We start from the raw sequence: 27,835 nt of genomic DNA on the forward strand, positions 1-27,835 counted from the left end.
AAAAATCCCAGTAATTGACTGCATGGGTTTTAATTTTATGAGATAGTGTTACCCTTGTGAGAACTCTCCAAGCTGAGGTGGGAGAACAATGGCTCCCTGAACACAAAAGCAGTTCCCAAATCACAGCAGAGATGGTAAGGTTGACTTTGACCTCACTTGCTCCAATAAGAATTCAGGTTATGTCCATAAAAATGAGCAAGAAAGAGGTAACAAAAGGGGTGACAATGAGAAGAGAAGGGTCTTTTTGAGAGGAATTTGCAAAAAGCTACAGCTAAAACTACCTCAGGCCTTTCATCAGCAATGCTCTCTAGGAGGTAAACAGTTTAGCAGACTGCTAGCTACAAAAAGTCACTACAAAAGCACCTCAAAAGTGGTTATTAGACAGATTTCTTGCATATTCTTTCTTCCCTGCCCAGCAGTAATTGGTCTCAAACAGGGAAAAGTGACAATGCAAGACCTCCACACCGGGTGACAGGTATTCCCACAAAGAACAGCAGTGCCCATTGTCAACATTTTATCTCAAGTTTCATGCCTGGATTTTTTTCTAGAGGCCCTGCATTTATATAAGAATCACCAGGAGAGTGTTCTAAAACTATTATTAAGGCTCAGAGTTGTGGGGGAAAGCTCTGAAGTGCAACAAAGAATAAAAACTGCATTGCCAGTGCTCAAAGCCCAAAGATGACTTAAAAGGCCCCACCAGCTCCTTGCTGTGCATCACATTCAGTGTCACCTTCCCTTTCTCACAGACATTGTTTTAGAAGTGTTTAAAGGTTAGTGGGTTTGCCTAGAAGTCCACAAAGCAAGCTAAGGTGCCCCTCAAAAGGTGCCTGTGGGGACCTTACCCAGAGGCTGGACAAGCTGAAGCAGCAATTAGAAGCAGCATAATATCTTTAGATTTTTGCTAGTCCCAGCAACATGCAGCTTCAAAAATGAGAGGTTGTTTTTCCCCTCTGGGTAATGCTCTTTGGTTCAGCATGGGGTTGGATTGTTTCCTTAACAATCTGACACACATCCACGAGTTAAAAATGGCAAATAGTGCACCCATCTTTCCCTGCAAAAACTGCACATATGGAACATTTCAATCCTGTGCAGTGATAGGCCAAGTCTACACCCTGTCCTCTGCTGGACTATTACTAATTTTGCCTGATTTGGGGTTTTTTTTCCTTTTATTGCAAACAAGTTACTAAAACACACCCTTGTTTTACTACACAGGTGGCCCTTCTCTGTATTCAGTACACCATACTCATGCATAAAAGGCTCAATAGATACTTACAGTGTTGCCTGTGCTGAGTGAAAAGCTGAAGTGACACTTTATGTCTGAAAGTTAGTTTCTGGAAATTTTAATGAAGTCTTTATGTACAGGCAAGAAACAACTGATGTTTATTATCAGTGCTGATGTGACTGATACAGAGATGTTTTCTACACTGGACAGTTTCTCCATCTGGAAGCTCACAGTAAAAAAATTTATACCTATTTTACATGTCAGCAGCAACTGAAATGACATGAGGCTAACAAGTGGCAGGTTTGACTGCAGCTCAGTTACTTCATTAAAACAGCTGGTAATTTAAACTGAAAGGAGAATCCATTCTTTTGGCTGCCCACCAGAAGTGCTTCCCACAAAAGGGAAAAGGCAATAGCTCTGCTCATCAGTTCAAAAGTTCATTTGAATGATTCACAGGAGAACACTAACATTCATAAATGCAAGGGAGATCCTGTTTGTAGCTGGTTCGAAAACTGGATTCAATTTAGGATAAGACTGACATGGATATTTTAAACTCCTAAAAAAATTTAAGTAAAAGCAGAACATCTTGAACAGATCACTTGAAATTTTGTTCACAACTCTGCTGGCTCACATTGCCATCCTGGTGGCTTTGCAGGCCTGTAGCTCATGTCACTATTTTGCTTTACGACCAAGCTATATATTTCAGGTAATAAAACAGGTGATAGATCCCCTCTGTTGGCCACTGCAGAGTATTTAAAGAGCTCCATGTAACAGTTTACCCCAGGATATACAGTTTGGGCATGGACACTTGCTCAGGCAAGAGACTGAAGGCAGAGAGCCTCCCCACTGATGATGCTCCCTTCTGCTTTGCCAGCATATCCAAATAAACATTTTTTGAGTTTTTGATGGAAACAACATACTTAGAAAACAGGACAAGAAGAAACCCCAAATGAAATCCCACTGAAACATGCAGGAAAGGACACTTTTTGACCAGATTTCAAATCACCAGTATCTATCACAAATCCACTGAAAGTTACTGTGTGTTCTGCTGTAAATTAAGATAGAAAAAATCCTTCTTATTTGTCCTCATGTACACATAGAGGCTCTAAAGTGGAGGGAGATCTCACACACACAATTTGTCCCCCAATTCATCTGACAAATGCAGCAAAGGAGCAGAGATCCCATGGAGGAACAGCAGAGCCTGTAGAACAGGACTACCAGAGGATGATCTCCATGTGCCAGCTCAGTGCAGTTTAGGAAATGACACAGCTTTTCACATCACTGTTCATACACACAACTACACACAGCTAAATTTAAGCATACATGAACAGCAGTTGAGTGCTCCAACCTTTCCCAAGCTGGACAGAGACTGCAGGAGAAAGAGTGAGTGACTCAATTACCCAAAGGCAGTTCTTGGCAGGGCTGAGCTTCCCATCAGAGGGATTAGACAGGCAGGAGAAAAGCAGTGTACCAAAGAAAAACAAAATGAAAGGAAACGGAGATGAAACAAGATTCTCCTATTGATTTGCACTGAAAGATGAATTACTTACTTATCACTGCAGTTGTAAATGAATGCTGTGCCAAAAGGGTGTAGCTTCTAAAGGAAACCAAATTAAATATATTTTCTTCCTCGCTTTGTGTGGAGAATGTGCATGACTTCAGAAAGTTACTGCAGCAAGAGCTGAAAAACAAATAAAACAAAATAAACGTGTCCTGCACAGGACACATTTGAGTATATGACAACATCACTCATTCAATACACATAAGAGTGCATGACTCCAGCAGACCTACAGCCAGAGCCATGCACTGCTCACATCTCAGGGCACAGCAGGATTTCCACACACAAGCAGGATTTCCAACAAAAACCAGCCAAGTTGGCACCTCCAAGCCCAGACTGCTGGCAGGTGCTGAACCTCCTCCTTGCACAGAACACCTGCCCTGGGAAGCTGCCAGTCTGACACCCAGAAGGGATCCAAGTGTGCAAGATCCTAACCCTGACCTCTGAATCACGGAGAGGCTCCTGTGTGGGTTACAAGAGGAGAGACTCCAAGGGGAACAACTTCTGCAGTATCCCCAGGACCAGCGCCACGGGAGGATTCCCACCTCTCCCCCTCAACCTGCTGCTCACTCCAGCACTGCTGCTCTGCTCTGTCACTGCTCCTGCATGACTTTTCACAAGTGAAGCCACACACTTTAGAGATCCTGAGTCCGACTCATCAAACACATTGTACCCTCACAAATGTTCTGAAACGCAGCTGGCTTTGGTGCTGAGGAGCCTTCCTGTAGCTGAGAGAGAAAGCCCAGCTGATGTGGAATGCAGGGAGTCTTCTCTCCAACAGAAAAGAAGTTTCTAACCCAGCACTTCAAGATAATGGACTTCAAAGCTGTGGGGTTTATGCATGGAAAACCTGTCACTGGTGCAGGACTGAAACCTGCTTATCTTGGCCTTTCACATGGTGTAATTTGACAGGGCCCATAGCACATCTAAAGGGAAAGAGATGGAAATGCATCTAACTGTACTGAATTTATTTACTTATTTATTTTTAAATAGTGGCAGGACTTACTCTCTTCAGCTCATGAGCAGCTCCTGTAGAAGTGGATTAGTACATGGGGCACAGCAGGTGGTAGAAAGTAAAATCCTTTACAATGTTTGCCCATACTGGTCAGAAATGTATTTGTAAGTTGAGGAAATCATTATACTCCTGAGAGTCCTTGGGTAGGAAATGAGTTTATCATTTGCTAGCAAATGATTTTGACCTTTCTGGCAAAGGTTAGAGGACAAAGATATATTAACAGGAGTAATTTAAGTCAAGTGTAAAGTAACTAAGAGTTACATGGCCTTGGGGAAGAGTTTGGAGTTTTAGTTGCTGGAGATGTTTCAGCACCTGGTGGAGTTTACTACTTTCAAGACAAAATTATCATCATAAATTTCTGGCATTTTACCTGGATGGGACTGTGACAGCTTAAATCTCTGAATAAAGTTTACTGCCCACTTCATCTATCACTTGTCACCTGTGCCACAACACTGTGCCAGGCCAGCAGGGTTATGTTGGCAGCTCTAATGCAGGTCATCTTTGGGATCATGGAGCCAGCACTCGCACTCTACTGCTGAGGTGAGAACCCAGGTCCTCAGATGGCTGCATGAAGAGTGCCAGATAGAGATACTTGAACAGATTCCTCAGTTTCCCCTCTTAACCTAACAGTTGTTACAACAAGCAGGAGCTGCTACAGTGGCCTCCTGCCACCTGCATGTCCCACTGCACATGCAGTACATGAACAACAGCAAGGTTTTCTCAACAAAAAGTTTTTCAACAACCACCCCCCTGAAACAGCCTCCCTTCAAACCTTTCCCAAGATCTAGGCTCTTCACTTTTCAGTGTTTCCTTCTGCTCCCACATAATTGTAGGTGCATTAGGAAATATATGCAACTGGAATTCTACCCTACTTCTCCAGGAGTTAACATCTGGACAGATCAGAAGCTATTATTACCCAAATGATCAAGAATTGGCTTCCTAATTTTATTGTTTTGCTATGATGTAAGACTACTACCATTGAAACACACTTTACTATAATACCCAAGATAAGAGCTTGCTGAAGCAATACCTAAATTAATACCTAAGTTCATCACCTTAAACATTGTATCATTGCTTCTTCAAATCTCAGATGGAAAGCAAAAATCCCCGTTGTGCTCAGATGCCTTGAACTTTGCTAATTGTTCATGTGCTACTCAGATTATTGCTCCTGATGTCAGATGAACATGTGTGGTCCTCTGCTCTCCCTCTGCAACATAATGAGAACCAGCTTATCTCATATCAGCTTCCAGAAGAGCTCAGCTATCTAAGGCTACCCACAATGTGCTCTGTTTTCTGAGCTGAATTAATATTTAGGGGAAAAAAAGTAACACAAGAGATACAAATTACTGAAAAACAACCAGCTGGGAAATTAGCCCAGGATAAAACACTGATATTTGAAGGCAATGCAGAGAACAGCTCAGTGTTCAGTCCTGCTAACAGGGCTTTAGAGAGTTATTTAGAAATAGGAAAGGCAGAAACAGAAGCTTGGGAATATGATGACTCAACTCTTGCCCAAAATATCAGCTAGCCAAGCCAGGGACAGGCATTTCTTCCTAATGCTGAGAAAAGGCATCTCAGGAAGGAGGTTATGTGCTGATATTTTAAAAGGGGCCCGGGTTCTCCCATAGTTTTCAGCAGAACGATTTTACTTTCAGGCTAGACTCCCAGAATGGAAGGGGACAGAAAAAACCTTCTACCCAACATAATGAGGACATTTACACCAAATATGGAAAATCCATTTATTCTCTATTTCACAGCAGAGATTTAAAACAAATCTTCCCTTTTCCAGGAAGTGCCTTCCTATGGAACAGGAGTGTCCCCAGCCTGTGCTGTGCAAGCCACCCAGCGCATCCCCTTTGTGAGCATGAAATGCCCCTGGAGAAGCCCCAAGATGTGACTTCAGCCACCACTCTGCAGCCCAGGGAAGCAGGAAAGCAAACTTCAGGGCTGCTCTTCCAAGCCTCTCTGCCTGGAGCCCATCCAGGTTGTGACACAGACCAGCAGTGGCTGAGCTGGCAGGGGAAGGAAAGTCTCCCTGGCCTGATTAGAGCATCTACTTAACAGGCAGGACAGCGAGGTGTCAGTTCTGCTTTATGAATGTTCAAGTTCTTCAGACAAACTAAAAGGGCACTAATAAAGACTGAGAACACCCCAGCAGCCTCTGCCATGGCAGCTTGAACATTGGCTGCTGCGGCCCTTTGAGGGAGGATTTTGCCATATCTTCAGCAAAGGCATCACCCTGAAGTGCAGTCTGAGGAGTATCTTCACTGCTTCCCATCTCCCTCCCTCACATTTCTGTAGAAATCCAGCTCTTTATTTCTTTTGTTACTCTGATGTTAAAGATACATCTAAAAATGGGAATGACTTTTTTCCCAGACAATGTCAAGGATATGATCCAAATTAATTTCAGCTTTGTTTTTGTTTTTTTTTTTTTAATCTTAATGAAAAGAAGTATTTATTAAAATCCAGACAGAACTTTTTCTTTCCAGCTATAAACAAGATACACATAGCAATAACTCTGACTTCCTGAGACTACAGACAAAAAGGAGAAAAAGAAAAATGCTTTAATAATAGTAACAATATTTACAGTTTAAAACTAGTTTTTGATCTCAGTGTTATTCATGTTTTGTCTCAGAGAGTGAAACTGATGCACCATTCAGTAACTCACACTGAAGCCCACAGCAGAACACAACTGTGACTCAAATGCTGTAGATCATGCTGCCCTTAACACCATTTGTCAGTGCTCAAACAATTTTCTGTAGTCAAATATGAGATGAAGCACAAACTACATTTCATAAGATGCTATTGCCACTCTTCTGACAGCTCACAGAGTGAAACACCCTGGTTTTTTTCTATAACAAAGTAACTGTTACTCAGAACCTTGTATTATATCACAGTTCTAATCTAAAGAAAACTCCAGCTTGCATTCAATGAAATACCAAGTGGGAAAATGAAGCATTTTCAAGAACTGCATCAAGATCTTGCCATACATTTCTCTGTTCTGGGCTACTTCAGCATTCAGTCTTCTGTAGTGGCCCTTACTGTTCCTCCAATCATCTGAAAACTGAGGTCAGATGGTCTATTGATATTACCAAGGTTCCAATCTTCATTTTTTTGAAAGTATCATGAATGTGGAAAAAAAATCCCAGGTAGCATCTTTTCCCTGTGATCTCTGCAGCAGCCACAATAACCATCTCCACATCAACAGCTGCCTCCAACAGCTTCCACCTTCTCTCAGAATCATGGGCCTATGGTATATAGCTCAAATTACTGAATTGTAGAACGGTTTTGGTTGGAAAGGACCTTAAAGAACACCCAGTTGCAGCCCCCTGCCAGGGGCAGGGACACCTTCCACTATCCCAGGTTGCTCCAAGCCCTGTCCAGTCTGGCCTTGGACACTTACAGGAATGGGGCAGCCACAGCTTCTCTGGGCACCCTGTGCCAGGGCTTCCCCAACCCTCACAGTAAAATATTTCTTCCCAATATCCAATCTAAACCTACTCTCTGCCAGTTTGAAGCCATTCCCCTTGTCCTGCCTGGTTCCCTGGCTCCTGGTGGGAGGGACATCACAGAGAACCACCAAAGACAGAGACTGAGATCTCTTTTTAAAAAACAGAGGGAAGACAGGAGTCAGGTAGTTCAGCCACAGCACAGAAGATCATAAAACTAACAACCTGCCAGGAATTTAAAATCCGTGTTCCAGCTGGGAACACACCTTTCTTCCCTCCAAAGTGCAGCCCCTTTCTGACTACCTTTCACTTCCAAACAGCCATCGGGACACAAACTCGGGATTCACTTCCTGGCTTGGTCATTACGACCCTGAAACTTGCTGACAATTCCCGCAGGAATTCTCACAATCCAAAGGTTCTGAGCTGCCCTCTCCTGGGAGCAGTGGAGGCAGCAGGGCAGCCTCCCACAGCCAAACACTTCATTAGCAGGTGGGGAGAGCTGGTGGAATGGGAAATTAATGCATCGAGCAGCCTCCTCCAGATGGACTGCCTGGCTTTCCCATTTACTGTTCCACTAAAATTGGACTATGGGGTTAGGATTCAGCTTCAGCTGCATTTCTTCTGCAGGCTTCAGAAAAAAGGTCATTTTGCATCAATTTCTTCACAGGTTTTCCAGATAGGAACCCACATGGATTGTTAGATTAAATCAATAGGGCAAAGACTAAGTGAATGCTGTGTCAGAACAAGAGCTTACAGAGGAGTTTAACAGGACTGACAAAACACAGCCTGAACAGGTGCCTGGTGCTGTTCATGGCAGAAATGTGTTTGCACTTAGGATTTTCCCAAATCTCCTGTTAATTTAAGAGAAAGAAAAAGGATCCCAGATCTGTGAGTGATGAAGGAAAGGAATCAGCCTGCAGCTGTAACCCAAAACATAGTGAAAGCCTGAGCTCGTTGAAAACAGAGTTTTCATTGCCACATGTTTTTATTACATCAGACTTGAAGCAGAGAACTTGGAGCTGGAGGATAGATTAGTGAAAATATCATAATACACCTTTAGCAGCATCAGTCTGCCCTTCCATGTCCCTGCTCCCCTTTTGGGAGACACCAGTGGAGACAAAAGTGAGGAGATAGCTCAAAAAGGCTGCAGCATAAAAAATATGGGTTTGGGGTTTTTTTCCCCCCTGAATATATACATATGTGAATGTTTTTTAAGTATGATAAAAAGCTGGAATTTCCAGGAACATTTCTCCACTAAGTTGTCGACAGAAATCACAAGGTGGATGATTTCTGCAATTTGAAGAGTGGGAAATGGCAGCCAGTATGCTAATTAGGAAGAGTTCTAGGAGAAACATCTAAAGCAAAGCCCACCAGGAATAAGATGGGTCTATGCTTTTAAGATTAAAAAAGTATTTAAATCGCCTACCATAGCCTCTGATGGTTTTGTTTCTTAGGGGAATTTTTTGTTTGGTTTTAGAAGAAAGTTTCTATTCTCTAATAACTTCTGCTTCTTCTGCAGACACTTGGGATTAGGATGATCAGGTGAGTCACTTCATGAATATTCCTGCACCCATATGGCATGCACAGGAAATCCATTAGAATTTATATTTCTTTACATGATTATTTATTCGAGTAAGCCCTTGCTTCAAAGTGTTGGTGCTGGTCTCCTAACATAACAATTCAATAAATTACTCTTTTCCTCAATGCCCCATAAGCAAGGAACATGGCAGTGCTTTGTGAAGACCTATTACTCTGGCACATTGCAAAGAAAACACCACACTTTTGAGCACATTTCCTCCAACAACAGATGCCTCTCTACATTTTAGAAGCTGCAGATGTCATTTTTAAGGAGGGGAGGAACTCAGCTATCATCTGCAATTATTAAAAATTAATTTGTCTCTGACTGCTTATTACTCCCATATATGTTTGGACATAGTACCATTCATTTCCTGAGTAACCATAGCTGCTTCCAGACTGCCAGTCTGCCTGGGGTTTTGACAGGGCTCCTGATGAGATACACACATAATTAGTCAGTATTTTGCATGTAACTGGATACAAGAGCTAGATCCTCAATTAGATTCAAGCCAAAGTCACTCTGCTGGGTATAACTCAGCTAAGAAAATTGCTGAGGATCTCCAGTGTGACTTTCCCATTTTTGTTTGATTCCATTCCAATTAATTTTTATGAAGAGAAATCGGGGTTTTTTATTGTGGTTTGTTCATAATTAGGTTCACTAAAAACTTTAGATAAATGGGTTTAGAATGGGTGTGGAAAGATGTGAGTAGGCTCTACTATTCATGTTTAGTTTGTGAGTATCATTTTTCTCAAGAACTACCTGTAAGCTGTGGGAGGGAGCCCAATGAACATCACATGGAGAGCCTGATCTTGTCAGGACCAGCAGCCCTGCCAGACACAGGGCATGCAGGACTGATGGACCACAGCACTTTCTGACCTTTTCCTTTCATCTTCTCTTTCCCCCTCCTCCTCCCCAGCTGGCATCCTCCTTTAAATGGCCAGCAGAGTCCAGAGCTGGACTCTCAAGGAAGGGAAGGGATAGATAAAAAGGCACAGAGCTGGCAGCAGAAACTGGAAAGCAGAAGCAGAAATGGCAGAAGAACCTGAAGACCATGAAGCTCAAAGAAAACACGATCTTATCCTTCCTGCCACCAGCAGATGGGATGCAGTGTTTTTTACAGGAGAGAGAGAGAGAGAGAGAGGGAAGGAGAATAATAGTTACTCTCTGGACTTCAGGAAAAGTAGAGAAACCTGACTGTCTCCTCCTCATCTTGCCCAAAACAGACTCGGTGGCCAGGAAGCCTTTCAAGGAGCAAAGCACTAGCAGCAGGTGGTGCCATCTGTCTAATTCCTTCTTGCTCAAACAATTCATGTCCCACTTTGTGAGGAAGGTAAAAAAAACCCAACCCCAACTGCCAAATAGCCAGGGAGTGGGAGAATGGGAGACAGGAGACAGAAGGCTCATTTGAACTGAATAACATGAAATAAAAACAGTGCTAATAATAATAATAATAATAATAAAGAACAATGAAAAATGTGATTGCTAAATGACACCTTCTCTCTATGGTCTACTTTTTTGCACCTGTGCCTGAAGATAAATGATTAGACAGAAAATCAAACCACAGGACAGTTTTATCCCTGAGCTGAAATGCAAAGGCCAGGGCAGTCCTGGGAGAGGCTGCATCACATCCTGCCCTGCTGTGCATTGCTGTTATCACTGGCCAGCTGGAGCTTCCCATGGTGCCACCTCTCTGAAATATGGGCAGACACTGCCTGGCACATCATCCCTCTGTCACCTGGGGCTGAGGCACATCAGCCAGCTTTGCATCATTTCCATCAGTGTTGCTTTAGCTCTGGGCAATGTAAGGGATTTTCCTGTCAAATCTACCTTACATGTCACAGACTATCCTCTCCTATCTCTGTTTTAATATGCAACCATGTATTAAGCTCTCTGGAAAATGCTGAACAATAAATATCAGCTCTGCACTATAAGCAAGACTCTGCTGCAACCTCAGCAAAATTATCCAAGAGCTCTTTGGTTCCACAGTGCATGTAGGAGTAGAGAAGCAATTTCTTCCACTTGGACTAAATCAGCTTGCAAGAAATAATGGTTCATTCTCCTGAGCTCAGGACTAACTTTTTGAAGCAGATATCAAAACAAACATTTACATACAAGGTAAAATTCATGTTATAACAAAGCAGCAATCCCCCCTTCAATTTATGAACTGCAAGAGTTAGGACTAAGTTATGAGAAAAATAAAGGGATTCACTTTTAAAAGAGAAGGAAGAAATGACAGAAGGTATCTGGTGCAGTTTAAATGAGTTTTATTTTGAAGCCATTCAGAATTTAGACCCTAGATGAATGTCTTACTGAGGCAAATAAAGAATCTGCTGGCACCATGAGGAGAAATCTCCTACCTCAACAACTGAAAGAGGGTTTGATTTAAATTCCCCAAAGTTGCAATGAATAATATTCTTTCTAGCTCTGTACTTCCAGTGACAATGATTGTCCTTGACATGCTCACATTGCAGACATTCTGCATAGACTGCATTTTGCACAGGCTGAGTTCAGAGGAACCAAGGATGCCACCATGCTGCCATTGTACGTCCCAGACATGGCCATACCAGCACTGAACTCGGGAATACCATTTGATACAAGCTATGTATCAAGGGAAGGATAAGAGAGACAGCATGGTCCAAGGGTTGGAGGAGGAAGGATAGAGAAGGTAATTTTCCCTTTCTGTGCCATATTCTTCCTAAAAGTGATGCCTGAGCACATTAGAAAAGCCATGATGGGCACATGCTACTTTGCAGGCGGAAATAATGAAAAAAAAAAAAAAAATTACCAAACCAGCAGTTTCTGACTGGTGAGGAAGGAAAAGACCACCAGACTAGAAGGGATTATACACACCAAACCAGTGAAGTTCCTGAAACAGCTCCACAACAGGAGTTTATTCCAGAGATTAACTCAGTTTCTGGTTTTAATTTTCACATAGTACCACCATCTGGGTATCCCCTCTCCTGAGGCAAACAACATTTAGCAAAAGCACAGCCTTGCTGCCCTTCCAACACCACTTCCCAAAGGCACACCCAGATTTTGGACTTGCATGGCCACTGACAACTTTGCCAAAGAAAGGAAACGTTTCCCACAGCTTTACCCTTCACACTCAGCACAAGAAGGACACCTTTTTTAAACAGACCTCCACCATTTGGCCTTTGGCACAACAATTTTTCTCAGGCCAAGACTTCACATTCAGTGACAGCATAAGCAAGAGTCACTGAATTCCACAGAAATGCCCTCAACTGCCCTGAGTTCCTCCTGTGCTGCTGTAGGATATACAGAGCTCAACTGAAGGAACAAGGCAATGTTGCACACAAGTTTTCCAATTCTCTGCTGGCCCTGCCACAAAACTCCTGAGGTCTCTGACCAGGATATGATAGTGACAACTCTCAGGATCCTTCACGTTTCCTATTCCTCACTCTTCCTTCCTGACATCAATGGCAATTCTCAGCCAAAAGCAGCTCTGACACTTTCTAATGGAGCAGGAACATAATGCAGACCCTGCTTTCATCACAAGCTGGGCTTAACCCAGCAGCCTTCACTCCCTGGGGGATGTTCTGCTCCCCAAGTCATGCACAGAGGTGCAGCTCTCAGCATTTTCAGTAACATAACAAGGGATGGGCCTTGTGTGCTCTGGAGAAGTCCTGAGCACAAACACCTCCCATTCTCTCTTCTTCCCCTACAAGTACAACTGTTCACAGCTCAGCAGTAAAGGAGGGAAAAAGGAGGAGCAAGTCACCAATAACTAAGCACATCTCACTACTAGGTACTGAAAGACACAAGTAATAATAAGAATAAAGACTTTCCCTGTTCCATCTGTATTGTAAGCACTGGAGTATGAAAGCTTCAGACCTCCTTTGAAAGAGTCCTTGGGCAAAAAGAAGTGACCCAACCTAAGGCTGCTCTATTCATCAGTGATGAAGCCATGTAAAGACAGCATTTTCCTTCCTGCTGTCATTTTGAAGTCTGTTTACTTGTAACATTAAAAGGAAGTGAATTACCTCAAAAAAAAAAAAAAGAAAAAAAAGATGGCTGCCTGGTCACCTCAGAACACCTCAATACCAGATAAATGTTCCTCTTACAGAAACGAGTATTAGAGCCCTTGGATGGCATCTTTCATCCTGTGAATTGCCCAATTACTTCAGAAAGATGTCGTGGCATTGTTGAATGCTGATAGAAACTCATTGATCTGTTCCCAGCCTTACCAGTACACAAAGGATGGGAAACACTCCTAGCTCCGAGTTTCTATAATGTGCCTTATTGATTCTCTGATCGCCAAACTCTGCACTTATTTACAAACATGCTGCACTGCAAAGCCCCCATGCATAGAAAACACCCTGCCCAATTTATTTCCTTTTTACTGAAACATTTTGTATGAAATATCAAATCAGCTGTAAGTAGTAGACATGGATTTTTGCTTATGTTTACCATGCAATTTTACCCAGAGAGAACTAAATGTGGATTTGTAGAATGCAGTGATTTTTCAGCTCAGACTAGCATAGGTTTAATAAACTTGTTCAGACCTGTCTTAAAAATGTTGGACTCCATGTGGTTTATTGATCAGTTTGTCTGCCCAGGGCTCCAGAGCTCTCCCTTCACCTGCAGAATCTGTCCATACAGGACACATGGGAATCAGACCCCAGTGTTCCCAGACCTGCAGTGTACAACCACTGTGCTCACATACACACAGAATTTACTTGAACTTACATAAAAACCATTTTTCCTGCAAAAGTCCAGGGTAATAGGGGTCAGGAAAACACTCAGTTGCCACAAAAAAAAACCCTTACCATTCATTTTTAGGGCTCTTTCATGCTACTTTAATGCCTTAACAAGCTTATTGTACCTAACACAGTGGCTGATCAGGAGCATTCCAAGGTCTGGTTTTGGTCTTTTCACTGAGGCAATTTCTAGTCAGAAAGATTTTTGTTCTCTGGAACATGCCTGTTCTCTTCATACTCCAAGTTTTCACTGTAATTTCACTGATATTTCTTCAGTCTCAAAGTGCAATTTTTTTGCCAACAAATTTCTGCTCATACTTTTCACTGATTCCCTGCTACTGATTGTCTTACCAGCAAGACTACTTAGGGCTAGTAAAGAACTGACTTTTCCTAAGAACTTCACTTACTTAACCACAATTCTGAAGCAGAATAATGTCCTTTCATGTATACTAGACATAAAATAATTGTGTTCATTAGGCTTGGTAGGACACTGCTCTGAGAAACCACAGAGAGCAGACCTGACCAAGAATGTATCATTCTGCATAGCTGGCTTTGGAATAGATGAGGATTTGCCCCATACTTACTTTTATCAAATTAATAGGTATCACAGCCTTCACAGTACCCCAAGTAGAAAGTTGCCCAATGGGCCACATTTGCTTTCATTACACCTGCAACAGACTGTGAAGAAAGTAAGGCAAGAAGCAGATATGACATCCTAATGGTTTTACTCCAGTGTTTCCACGGGCTCTCATCAGAACAAAGAGTACTCTGTAACACTGAGCAGGTGCTGCTCTCTACAGGGTAAATATCATGATTTCTCCTACCTTCTTCTGAGGCAGAGATTGATCCCCAGACAGACACATCCCCTGTAGAGCTGTTTTGGGACATGTAGGTCACCCTCTCCAATCCTCTGCAGAGCTCAGGTACTTCTGGGTGCTGCCTCAGCACCTCCTTCTTCCAAGCACAAGGTGCTCAGTGTGTCCCTTGGGGCTGTTGGCACACACAGACTTCCAGAAGGCAGGAGAGGAGGTCACCAGCTTTCCCAAGCAGCTGAAGGGAGAAGGATAATCAACAGCAAGTGGGAAATCATAAAACACAAAATCATAGAATGGTTTGGGTTGGAAGGGAACTCAAAGACCAGCTCCTTCCAATCCTTCCAATCCTAAGGACGCCTTCCCCTATCCCAGGTTGCTTCAAGCTCCATCCAACCTGGCCTTGAACCCTTCCAGGGATGAGGCAGTCACACCTTTTCTGGGCAAGTGCCTCATCACCCTGCCAATAAAGAATTTTTCTCTAATATCTAATCCAAACCTACTCTCTTCTGGGTGGTCATTCCCCCTTGTCCTGTCCCTCCATGCTCTCATAATGAACTGATCTTCTGGGGTTTGCTGAAGAGAAACAGAACAGAGGGGTAAAGGCTCCCCTTTAAAGGCACCCCAAGTTCTAAAGAGCACCTTTCACATGCATACATCAAGGGGCAACGATCTGTTCCCCAATGAGCAGAGAAACAAACACTTATCCCATACATCTGTTTCTAAACTAGAAGAAACAGGTTAATGTGCAACTGATTCATAAGCCATGTGCTGGCCTGCTCCCCAGGGATGCATTTCACCCTGGAGTTTAATTAAACTCTCCTCCTTAAGCAAACAGTATATTCTTAAGAGATTCTAAGGACAATTTGTTATTCCCAGTTGATTTTCTTCCATTATTGTATGTAGTCATTTTTTATTTATATCACACCTTTTGTGTATCCCATACAGCAAAACTCAGCACCATACCATTAGCATACTGTAGCTACACAGGCGCTTTCCAAAAATTTACAGTCCCAGGCTAATCCCGCCTAAGTACAGAAAATAAAGATCAATTTTTCCACATCTGAACCAGACTGGATTTAATTCCAGCCAACACATTCAAATGACAGCTTGGGAAACACAAGATTCTTTAAGGTCCTGAGCTGAATTACAACCAGTGTTAAGGCAGTGGACTGGAGATGTCAATTGTAGAATATCCTCCTAATGTTTATTAACTTCTCTGTCAATGAGAATCACGGCTCTGACAACAGACTGGCTGGTGAAAAATCATTGTCCATCTGTTCCCAGCTCACATCCGAGGCTAAAGGACTCGCTTTCCTTGCTGAAGTGTAAAAAGTCATTTGAGTTTGAAAAGCACTAGAAATGCCTCTGCTATCACATGCAGCGAGCCACAAAGCTCAGACTGTTTTACAGGGGCACTGTCACAGCATATCAGGAGAAATTAGCCATTTAAGGACTTCAAAATGTCCCACTCTGGAGCCAGGCTGAGGCTGCCACACGCACAGCTGGAGCTGAACGAAGGTCAACTCCTTTTAGTGCCATGTCACCGTGCCAGGCCCTGCTGCAGCCACTCTGAAACACTCCCCATAGCCCAAACCACGTCCAGAACACTGGTTCAGCCCACGCCATGTGCTTTTGCTTGCCAGCAGGGTAAGAAAACCCTGTTTCAGCATCCCCACAGTGCTCTTCGAAACGCTGTGCAGAAACCACGCGGCGGCCAGAAATGAGTCATTAAGGACTCCAGCTTCTGATGTTTGTATCACCATGTACAAATGAGTAAACCAACATCCTCTTGACAAAAATCACTACTGAAAACCTGGTACACACAGTCTAAATAACTGACTGGGTGTAGTGTTTAGAAAATTAATAAATTACCTGTATGCTGCACTCCCTACAAACCTTCAGGCCCCAGAACTAGACAGGTTGCATCAGGTGCACTGACAAGATAATACTAATTAGATAAAAAAACTACAATCTAAACTAAATGATGTCTAGATAAAAAAATACAGTGGATGTTGGAGGTTTTCTCTGTGGGGAGAACACAGGCATGTGCATTATTCTGGAGAGAAGTGAGGAATGACTTATCTAATTGAAACTACAGGGGTGTAGAGGGAAGGGAGCAGGAAAGACAGACGGTAATTCTGTGAGCTGGAAAGTGGCCAGGATGCTGGGGTTAGCAGCTACAACTTTCAAAAGCATCATGAGATCTTATGTGATTACAAACCATCAAGAACCTGGTTCTAATTCTTATCCAAGTTACATTTGGCAGCAGAGCAGGGCAGCAGTCCAAGACATTGCATTCATTTGAGCTGAAGGACAGAAGTCACCCATGCCCCCACATCCCTGTCCTTCAACTTCTTTTGGCTGTTTCGCCTCTAACACTAGTGAGGCCTTGGAGAGCGAGTGCCTGGTGAGATGCCACATCCCTGGAGCTGTAAAGCTCTTGGCAACCATCCCCTCAAGCAGGACTTGCTGTAAACAGCTGTGGGAGGGTTCATGAGCATCGCCTGAGCAGCCAAAGCAGCACTGCAAGGGGTGCAGGGCAGTCACCTCCGCTGTTGGTAACCCACCAAATTCCCACATTTGTAGGAGCCCTTGTGCAGTCTTCTCTGAGCGATGTACAGACATCACCTTTTTTGGACACCAACAGCAGCATCATGGCAGCAAAGAAGCAAAAATTCTCTCCCCCAAACCTTAAAAAGCCAAATGCCATTTCATCAGATCTACCACAGCTGCAAGGATCCTTTTGATCACAGAGAGCGTAGGTTGTGCTACTCCCAAGGTATGGTGCTTGTTTCTGCTTCTCATGCTCTTACTACACATCATTCCCCCAAGCTCCATTTGGAAAGGACAAGGCTCTTTGTTACACTTACAGCACTTTATTGTAAGTAGCCAGGACACCATTACTGCTGGAATTGCAAGAGACTATCACAAGAGTTAGAATGAAATGCCAATACCACGATTTGCTGTTTACAGTACAGTGCATGGGATTTCCAGATGTGATGTAGAAGTAGCATTGCAGTTTAAGTGTATTAAATGCGCCATAAACATCTAAATTGCTGTTGATATTTTTTTAAAGGATCAAAGAGACTAAAGCAAGTATCATCCCCCTTAATTGGGAACAATTGCAGAACGTTTGCAGAATCCCCAGAGTATCTAGATCCACGGGTCCAGCTAACAAGGGCTGCAGGGATGAATCAGAGAGAACACCTTGCTCAGCACAGAGCCTTCCCATTACACCCCAGGATGTACAGGATACACATTTATCAATAACCAGAAGAGCTGCAGGCCTAGATTTCAAAATACAGTAACTATTTGAGGTCCCTGTATCATAACATTTGAGCTGATTTGTGTTTCCCCCAGAACAAACCATGAGCTTTAACAGGGTTTATTTGAATATGCATGCTGTTCTCCTGAACACTCTGCTGCAGTGGTGGGGGTTTTTAAGTGTGTGCTTCCTCAATCATTACTTATTTGCATATTTGTTTCCCTTTCTGCTTCAAAAGCAATTCCCCCTTATCTCATAAGATCAGATCCACTTTAGAACAACTAAGATTAAAACAGGAAAGTTTTTTAATCTACAGTTACACTATTCTAGCCTGAAACTTCCCAGCAGCTACTCCTTTATATTTCTTTCCAAACTTCAACTTCACGCATCATCCAGAGAAATCATTTTATAATAGTTAACATTACAGAAATTTCAAAGTTGCCATAGAAAAGGCTTTTTGAGTACCCCCCAAAGCCCAATGGTTTGAAGCATAATGCAGCACAGTTTCATACAGGCTTGGTCAGGAGATTGGTTTGGCACTCTCTGTACCTGAGGTATCAACAGGGACTAAGGTGCACCTGGACAACCAAATAGCCCCAAAAGGGCCACTGAACCCCCATCAGAGAAAAGGGTGCAAACCCCTCCCTGAGGGATGCACATTTTGCAGTGGTTTGTGTCCTGAATGTAGAATCAGTGATGTTTCATTTGGAAAATTATATTCAGTTTAGGCGATGGTGGAACACGCAAGAAATTCAGGGCACTGCACAGAATTTCCTCTGAAGAACAGATACAAGACCTGTTATTCAGCACTTCAGGAGGTATTTGCACTTGAAAGTACTGTTGAGAATGACAACAATCCAAATCCTGGGATGCTTTTGGCCCCAGATAATATTAAGGAGGGAAAAAAGTAAATTGAAAGATGAGAACATTCTCTTAATAAAAATTTTCTTATCTCTTCTCCATAAATTCTCACTCTCAGGGTTTTACACCTTGGTCATTTTTAAAATCATATCAGGCACCAACCTGCTACACAAGTAACAAACCTCCAGGCAGTTATTATTCACCGCTGGACTTAAAATTAATGTAGCAATTTTTAGGTACCTCCAAGCAAAACAAAAACACATTTCCTAAAATTTCTCACTTCAACAAACAAATATGGCTGTCTTCTTTAGGAAGCAGCAGAAAGGCAGCAGATGAGTTGCACTGTAAGAAAAAATAATCAACATACAGATAAACGACTTCTTGTAGGGCTTTTCACTGGCTGCAGCACTTTTCACTTGGCTGAATCCCACCTTCCACAGAAGCAATGACACCTCCAGCAAGGGCAGCAGCCAGGGAGGATAGGAATGCACGCAACCATCCAAAAATACAGGTAATTAAACCACAGAATATCCTGAGCTGGAAGGGCCTCACAAGGATCATCAAAATCCAACTCTTGGACCTCCACAGGGCACTCCAAAATCCCACCATGTGCCTGATAGTGTTGTCCCAACACTTCTTGAGCTTTGTTAGGTTTGGGGCCATGACCATTCCCTGGGGAGCCATTCCAGTGCCCAACCACCCTCTGAGGGAAGAGCCTTTTCTTGACTGAGGAACTGCCAAGGGACAATTGCCCAACAGGCACTGAGTAGAGGTTGGTGAGTTTTATCCAATGTGGGGCAAGAAACAAAGTGTATCAGTGCACATTTAAACAAGAAAGAGATAAAAAGAAAGAATGAGAGGACCAGTCCAGCCCTCATCAGACACTGCTCAAGAAGGGGTTGTTGACATTCTTTTGTCCTGAAAATTGATGTAATTTTCACTCCTCCCAGCAACATTACACTCTACTTTTGAGTCTCTTTTCAGGATCTGATCCAGCAATGAGTTGCACAGGCACTCTCATGGGGGCTGACTGCCATCCTGGAGGGCTGCAGATAGCCAGGGAAATGAAGAGCAGCTGCTATGACTGACACTGGCACAGCATTAAAAGCCAGAGAGACACCAGACCTCCTGACCCACCTGTGTTTTGCTGCTGTATAGGCAGCTGGATTTCCAGGGATTCATAGGTGTGCAGTAAACTTTGCACTTCTCCCAAGTCCCAAAATTCTTTTTTCTTTTTTTTTTTTCATCTACCATATCCAAGATTGCTCTGCGAACAAACCAGCATTCACTAGAAAGAATCCTTTATTGCAAGAATGAGTTGAGTGATAAGAGACACCTGAGGTTTGCTCATCATTCCACCCTAGAAGGAATTCCTCCACATACAAATCCTCTTCCCAACAGGAATGCTCTTGGAAGCAGCCTCTTTTCTAGCACGGGGGATCTGTTTGAGCTGTCCCTAAAGAAGGCACAACTCCCCCAAAAACCCCTCAGATGATAAAATGTGTCCTTTCCATCCTGTTAATTATGCAGAAGGTGGCACAAGGAGCATAAGCCTCAGCAGATGTCAGCGTGTGGCATCAATGGAAGACAATCTTGTGGAAAAAGCCCTCCCTGGGCTGCCCGTTTAAGTTGCTGCTTGACTTCCAATTTCTCTGAGAGCAGATTAACCTCAGAGGCAGCTCTGCCAGAGCGACAGATCGGCTTGTGAGGAGGCAGACAAGTGACCCAGGAACCACGAGCAGAAAACATGGGCTTGCTCCTGACTCGCTCAGTTCCCAGCCAGGAATATTGTCCTTGCTGGCTGCTCTGCAAGACGCTACATGCCTTTCGCTGTGCCAACACATAGTGACATTTTATTCAGAAATTCAGCAGCATCTGCTGCTTCAGTGGCAAAGTTTCTGCCTCAGCAAAACTTGGACTGGATTTCAGCTAAGTGGCCAGACAGGTGATAACACTGTGAAGTCTCCATCCTCCTCCCAGTGCTGGCTTTTCACAGGGATGCAAAGGGGCTAACACCTAATGCTGTAGGTGTGGAAAAGCTGTGCACTTCAGCTTTCTGTGCATTCCACAGGCACCAGAGATAATGTGCTGCTTGACTTCAGGGAATAACTGAATGTGTGTGAGGAGAGCCAAGGTCAGCAGAAAGGGGAAAGAAGGAATGTCAGAAATAGGCCTCAGGCACCCCAGAGATCCATAAAAAGTGGGAAAGCTCTGGGTGGGAGAATGTACCACAATCTGTTGTTGCATTCACTCTATGCATGCTGAGGATGAAGGGAAATCCAAATATAGCAGCTCTTCTCCACCAAGTTTTAGGGTAAAAAAAAAGGAGAGAAAACAATGCAGAGACAACCAAGAGCATTACCAGGCACAGAAGTCAAAGCAGTAGGAACCTAGTGCTACATTCCCACAAAGAGGTGTGAGTCAGTGGGCTTGAGAAGTGCACAAAAACTATCCTGGAAAAGGTTTTATACAGCTATGTAATTTTGCTGTGTTTTGAAGCAGTTTGGACCATCTCAAAATCAAGCAGATGCTATTGAGAGAAAAGGGCCTGTGGGCACTAAACTATTTGGCTTACTTTAGTACTTTAGCTTAGCAAAGTCAGCAGCCAGGCTGAGGGCAGCAGTCATGGTGTGAGCACCAAGCAGAGGCACCGAGACCTGGTTTCCAGGCAGTTGAGCCTTCAAGATGTTAACAAAAAATTGTGTCTGCCAAAAACACAAGTGTTTTCTAGGGAATTCTTCAATTACTTTCTTTACTCGCAGTGCCTGTATTCACAGTGAAAACATTTACTGGAGTGGGAAGGGTATGACAAGGGAGGAAGAATGAGGACTGGAGTTTTGGTAAAACTCCAAAAGTTTCTGTGTTTCATCCTTGGATTCTGCAAGAAGTGACGCAAACACCCCAAAGCCCCCAGAAGCAATAAGTGCTTTGCAGCAAACAAGTTCTTAGGTGGATGTCATCACTCAGATCACAGCCAAATAATTCCAGACTAATACCTGGAATCCTGGCAAGGCTGGCCAGTGCTCACGCTGTGCAGCAGATATCCTGATTTATGTCTGTGAGAGACAAGACATGCCATGGCCTTACCACTTCTACTGCCATACAGCCCCTCTTCAAGGAAAATTCAAGGAAAGAGTATTTGGGAAGACTTTGCAAACAGCTGACTGTGGAGGACACAAAGCAGGCAGATAGCAGGAGGGATTTTCAGGGTTACTGCATGCACAGATCCTGAGCTGGCAAGGTGCTGGATGGAGGGAGCTCCCTTTCCCTCAGCAGAATCTCGACAGCTTGTCCTTCCAGACAGCTCCTGCTTGCCCTCTGTGAAGTGGGGAGGTTTGACTCCATCCACAACCTCAGAAATGAAAGGCAAAACCAAAGAGGCCGTTCTGGTTTCTGGGTAGGCTGTGAGATTGCAGCTGCACCCATCCCCTAGCCCAGAGACCTCCCCTCGGCTCCTCACAGCGTGCTAATGGCCACAGCAGTGCCAGCACCGTGCTCACAGCACTTTCCAGTCCTTCCCTTCTAAGCCCTCTGGCTTCGCATCACAGAAGACCAATATTATGAAGTCAGGTCCACTGTGAGTGGACAGCAGCAGAACTTCATCCAAAAGCAGCAAAACCCTGCAGTTGCCATTGGGGTGAAGCCTGAGCATGAAGTCCTAAATCCCAGTGACTGGCAGATGCTGAATTGCACATGTGCTGGATTAAGTCATGTTCAACTCCAGGCTCCCAGGTACAAACACTGCAACAGCCACCTCCAAGCACAGAGTGAAAACATGCAGCAAGAAACGTAAAAACCAGGAGTGTCTTCAGCGTGTGCAGCTGGGGCTGAGCAGCACACAAGAGCCACAGAGTCCTGCACCACTCCAGTACAGCCTCCACCACCACTCCATCCCCCTCTCCTTGAAACACTCCTGGAAACAAAGCCTCAGCTCAGACCTGCCAAGTCTCCTTTATTTGTATGGAAACTCACTCATGCTTGGCAGCAGCTCGGTGCAATTTGAAGCTGGCTCAGACCTAAAGTGAAAAGATTAATGGGATATTTGAAATCTCACTCCCATTTTTCTTCAGATCTCACTTATGTAAAAGCTCTGATGTTGGTTGCTGAGCTCCTTAAAACATAATCTGCACAATGTGCCACAGTAAATAAACAGATTTAAACAGCAAGTCTGTTTAAAAGGAGTTTAGAAAGCACACGCATCACTAAAGAGAGCTTATTTCTTATCTAACTCCAAGCACTTTGGAGGCAATCCTTCAGGGGTGTTCTGCAGGCAGGGCCAGATTAATTTTGTTTGCAGCAATTATTTTCAGGATGCTCTCCACTCACATTAAGAGGCTGAAAGTTCAGTTAGTTTCTTGGCTTGGGGATTAGAGAAAAGCTGGAAACATTAAAAAACCTTAGGGCCAAACATCCCCAGCAGTGTGTCCTTCCCTTTCCTGCTGGGGCTCACTGGCCTTCAGCAGGGGATACAGTGAGAGTGCATCACCCTCAGTCCTGCCATCAGGCAGTCTGATGGACCACAATTTCCTCCTCCTCAGCAGTGGCCTCACCCACACAAGTTGAGATCTCCAAAGAGTGCCTGAATTAACTGAACTCCCACATGCACATTTACTTGTCACACAGGAAGAACTGGAGTTGTTCTTCCTGCCAAGAGGCAGGACCTCAGCAACCAGCCACAGACATGTTCTGAACACCAGCTATCACAGGACCAGCCACACCATCCATTTTTGAAATCCAGACCTCACCCCAGTGACTAGTTGTGCCATTTGCACATCAATCCCAAGTGTCCAAGTTCAAATAGCAGACAGCTCATGTTCAACAGCCTCTAGCAACACTTCAGGCCAGCAGAGACTCTGAATTCCCTCGGGAAATCAGGCAAAAATTTATATTCTTCCTCAATCTGGAAGCCCCTGAAGGAGCCCACTGAAGCCTGCTTATGGTCACCATGGGCTCTAAACTCTTGAGAGGATGGAGGGTTGGGTTGAAAGGAGAGATGACAACCTCGACCTGTGGGATTCCCTCCTGCCTTCCTGGTTTTCTGTGCCCTGTACAAGACACCAGGCAGCACAGTCCAACTGATTCAGGCAGCTCCTGAATGTTGTTTTATCTTTTCTGATGCCAATGCCTGTGGCTGCAGATCTGAGCACACCCTTGGTACCAGGCTGCTGCTGCCTACCTGCCTCTGGAGTAGGGAACTGCCAGCTACAGCAAATAGCAACTGTTGTGCAAAGCGGTTTAATATTTCAGTAGTGGCAAAAATGACTGAGAAAGTAGGTGCTTTCATTGTTTCAGGAAATTAATTCCATGTGGCACCATACTACCCCTATTGCCAAATGAAGCATTGTGCAAGTAAACTGCAAACACTGCGCCTCTGCTGTGAGCTTCAAAACTCACTCAGACCCTATTTCATGTGTAACCCTTAGCCCATGAAACACGAGACTGATGACTGAGGGGTGGGAAGAAAGAGGCCCCACAGCTGAGGAAAACAACTAAAGAGCTGCATCCAAACTCCGCAACCCTCTGGCAGAGCAGCAAGAGTGGGGTGCCCATCGTGACACTCCCTCTCACTGAGGAGGACAATGTGTGGCCCAGGATTCCTCCCCTGCTAATTCTTGGGGTCAGGGAATGGAATACTGATCATAAGGTATCATGCAAATGAAGTATCACTTCATTTTCTGTGTTTGCACAATAATTTTGAAAAGCCACATTGCCTTGGCATCTGTCCTCCGCAGCCTCCTCTTATCCTGTAGTACAAATGTTTCCACTCTAACATTCCCCAATGAGCATTTCTTGCCACTACAAGCACAAAAAGTTGGGTTAAATATTGAATGGGATTCTTGGTACACAAACAATGAGGCTGCTGAGCCCAGTCAGTTTTTCTTACATTATTCTACTAGTACCTTTCTTAGAAGCCCCTTTGGCTTTCATATTTAAGGCATACAGCACAGTTCCTCCTGCCTGCAGACAGAAAGGCTGAGCTGAAGTCTGTCTGCTTCTAATTTGATTTTAGCATCTTTACACATTAGATTATTTACCGTAACAAGGCACACACATTCAGACAGACCCATTGTTCAAAAAATTCAAGTCAAACATCTTAAAGCCATCCCTAGCTATGTGAAATAATTAGATTAAAACACTGTAAAAACAGAGGCCAATGACACCGAGCTATGCCATCATAGCTTTTCATAAGATGACTTGGTTGAAAATACAGAAATATCACAATTTTTCCACTGCAGCATCATCTCTCTGGGTGATGCTTTCTATGAATTTTTAGTGCCATGAGCCTTTCAACTCTCAAGGTCATAGCATTACATGCTCTGACACTTCTCACAGTCACCTTTCATGTTTCAGTTTCTGCAAGCTGGCAAACACAACAATTTGTACTTTGGATTTAATGCTGCAAGTCCAAGTTGTTCAGTTCCAGGGAGAGAGATACCCTCCAAACCTACTACTTCCAATAGTATACCCAAACACCACTTCCACTTCTGAGGGGGAAGAAAAAATGCAGAATTTCTAGTCTTTGGCCTCTCCTTTTAACCAACCCAGTTTCCTAAAATGACACAAGACAAGTAAGTACCAACATTTTGCAGGGAGCACACAGAAGGCACTGAGCAGCTATGCTGAGCCAAGGCAGCACACTGAGATGTGAAACTGCACACCAATTCGTCTCAGATGAACCCCTTCAGTGCGAGGTTCTGCACCCTGGAATCACTGGTGTGAGGAGCCAATTTAGTTTTGTCTCAACGCTGACTGTCAGAGGCATGCTGGGGGAAGGGCTGCACATGTGCCACTTGCAGGAGACTGCTAGAAGATGGATAAAGCTTTCTCTCTGGGGAGACTGCCTGGCAACCATCCCATGTCTCCTGGGACAGGCAGTCAGCAGGGGAACACCACACTGTACCCTGCAGGGACCGGATGGCCAAAGGTCTCCACCGATGGACTCCTGTCAGCAGGCAGACTGTGGGAGGGCCATGGGGGTATAAAAACTAACTGTGTCACCAGCTGGGGGGCTTTTTGAGACTGTGCTTTCTACTTTTGAGGCTTTTTGAGTGGGGGGCTCACTGGCACACTCACGGGCTCACTCTGTCCTTACCCTGGCCTGGTTTTTACTCTTTTTGGCCTGGCTCCGGCCTGCCTTTTGGCCCTTCTGCACTCGCTGGCTCTCGCGTACTCCTTCACCAATCCCGGCCGCCGCCAGTCCGAATCACCTGCGCCTAGCCCTGCCTGCCTCCCATCCTGCCCGCTGCCGCCATCCCCGCCGCTACTCTGTCCAGGGTCCCGCAGCTCCTGCCCGATCTCCACTACGCATATGTATGCCCGCCCGTGGCGGCGGAGCTGTGCCTGTGAGGTTGTGAGGGCGCGGAGCTGTGCCCGCGGGGCCGCGGAGCTGTGAGGGCGCGGAGCTGTGAGGGCGCGGAGCTGTGAGGGCGCGGAGCTGTGAGGGCGCGGAGCTGTGAGGGCGCGGAGCTGTGAGGGCGCGGAGCTGTGAGGGCGCGGAGCTGTGAGGGCGCGGAGCTGTGAGGCTGTGCGGCCTCGCCTCTCCGGGAGCTGCGCAGGCACCCCAGGCAAGCAGCGTGCGCCCCTCAGCTTCTGCCGCCGGGACATCCACGGCACTCGCCCACTCTGTGGCGGTAATGCCCGCTTTCTCTCTCTCTCTCTCTCTCTCTCTCTCTCTCTCTCTCTCATTCCTTTTCCATTTCCCTTCCTTCTTTTCTGTCTTTCTTAGCGCTCTCTTTAGCAGGGCAATTACATCTTTCTCTTCTGGTTTGGACCAATAAAAGGTTCTCAGGTACAAAGTTTGTCTCGGTTGACTTAGTTTTATTGCTGGCCATCTGACTCTAAAAGAGCTCCGTCAAGTTCCCCTCAGTGGAATGTGATAACTGGGCTTTAGGCCCTTTGAATGAACTCACATCTCTGGATTTCAGCTACCTGCTCATCCTTCCCAGACACCTGTGGTGTCCCCGCAGCAGCTGCAGCTTCTTCCAGGATTTTTTGGGAACCACCCAGCTCACTGAGCGCCAGTTTTTCTGTTAGTTATAGAAAAGAGTAATGCATCCAGATGAACACACAAAAGTGTGTACAGCCCCTTTTCCTTCCTTATCTGACACACTTCAGCTTCTGAAAGCATTTTCAATTCCTCAGGTGTGTGCAGTGATGTCCCCAAGCACAGCTGCTCATTTCTGCTTACATCACCTGTATTTCTAGCTAGGGTCTGTTTTGTAAACCAGATACCTTGAGCCCATTTCCTTAATTCTGCCAGACTGGCAATTGCATCCATTCATCTACTGACAGTTCACACACTCCCTGACATATTTTCTTCCAGACCGTTGCATCTTTTTATTTACCAGGACTAGCAGGCTGCTCTGAATTAGTCAGAATTCACCCAACACAGCAACACACCACTTTACCTAAAACGTTATCCCCAAATTCTTTAGGACGTACATAGCCTCTTTTAGCAAGTGTATTTTTTGACAAAGCCAAATAGCAACTTGGCACAGACCTCTTGAAGAGATCATCCAACTTTGAAGTTTCTTTGAATTGTTTACTCCTAGTAGGCAAAAGTCTTCCACAGAACAAAACATGAGTAGGAAGAACTTCCAATAGGAGCATAAGACTTGAGCTGACAATGAGTGATTTCCCCCTCGGGGAACACATGGGGCAATACAATACAATGAGTACAATAAGTTCATAGTTTGTATCAATAATGCAGCAGCAAGAGGTCAAGGCTTTAGGTGTCATAACTTCAGAGACACAAAAGAAGGGCTCTCTATAAACAAAATTTCTGAAATGCTTCATTTTGTGACTGTGCTGCAAATAGGCACAGAGGCACCTTTCTGGCTGTGTAATAGGATTTATACCTGCAGTGATCCAAGCAGCACTGATACACATCTGCCTCTTTCTAATGGGCTCTGCTAAGGCAGCCCTGGAGAGTTTTGTTCAGAGCAAGATGCTGTCACAGCTGCTATTATCCTGAACCATAACAGACACTGACCTCCTGGCCTAAACTGAAGTCCTGAAGCAGCTTGCTACAAGTTTGATGAAACTGTATGCAGCCAGTGAAGGGGTCATTGAACCAAAACCTATAATCCTTTATGAAACATCCAGTCCTCTGCAGCTTGCAGAATTGTCTGAAAAAAACATCTGGTACAAGAAGACAAAATGTCACACGCTAGAAGCGTGTAGCTGTAGCTTGTTAACAGAGGCTGTTCGCAGAGCTTTAAGCAGGTAACAGACAGGAATAATTTTCTGGACAAGGTAAGACATGCAAACACGTGGTGCCTTACAAGTATGTTCAAAGAGAGCCTTGTCCTATTTTTAAACAGTGTCCCAGCCATGTATGAAAAATTCCTGACTGG

The 27,835-nt window shown here is 44.4% G+C and overlaps 1 protein-coding gene across 2 annotated transcripts in view; it reads right to left on the bottom strand.

Annotated features, from left to right (window-relative positions):
* Nucleotides 1-4,856: 4,856 nt before the first annotated feature.
* LOC146431812 (uncharacterized) overlaps nucleotides 4,857-27,835 on the bottom strand; it is a 92,317-nt gene continuing 69,338 nt past the window's right edge. For both annotated transcript variants that reach the window (XM_085072159.1, XM_085072158.1), the window contains 2 exons: nucleotides 14,363-14,588; nucleotides 4,857-5,002 (listed from right to left, as the gene is read on the bottom strand). The gene's annotated coding sequence lies outside the window, so the exon portion shown is untranslated. The remainder of the gene's footprint in view (nucleotides 5,003-14,362; nucleotides 14,589-27,835) is intronic.

The sequence above is a fragment of the Lichenostomus cassidix genome, chromosome 12 (assembly GCF_008360975.1).
Source record: "Lichenostomus cassidix isolate B80296 chromosome 12, HeHo_3.0, whole genome shotgun sequence".
Taxonomy (NCBI): domain Eukaryota; kingdom Metazoa; phylum Chordata; class Aves; order Passeriformes; family Meliphagidae; genus Lichenostomus; species Lichenostomus cassidix.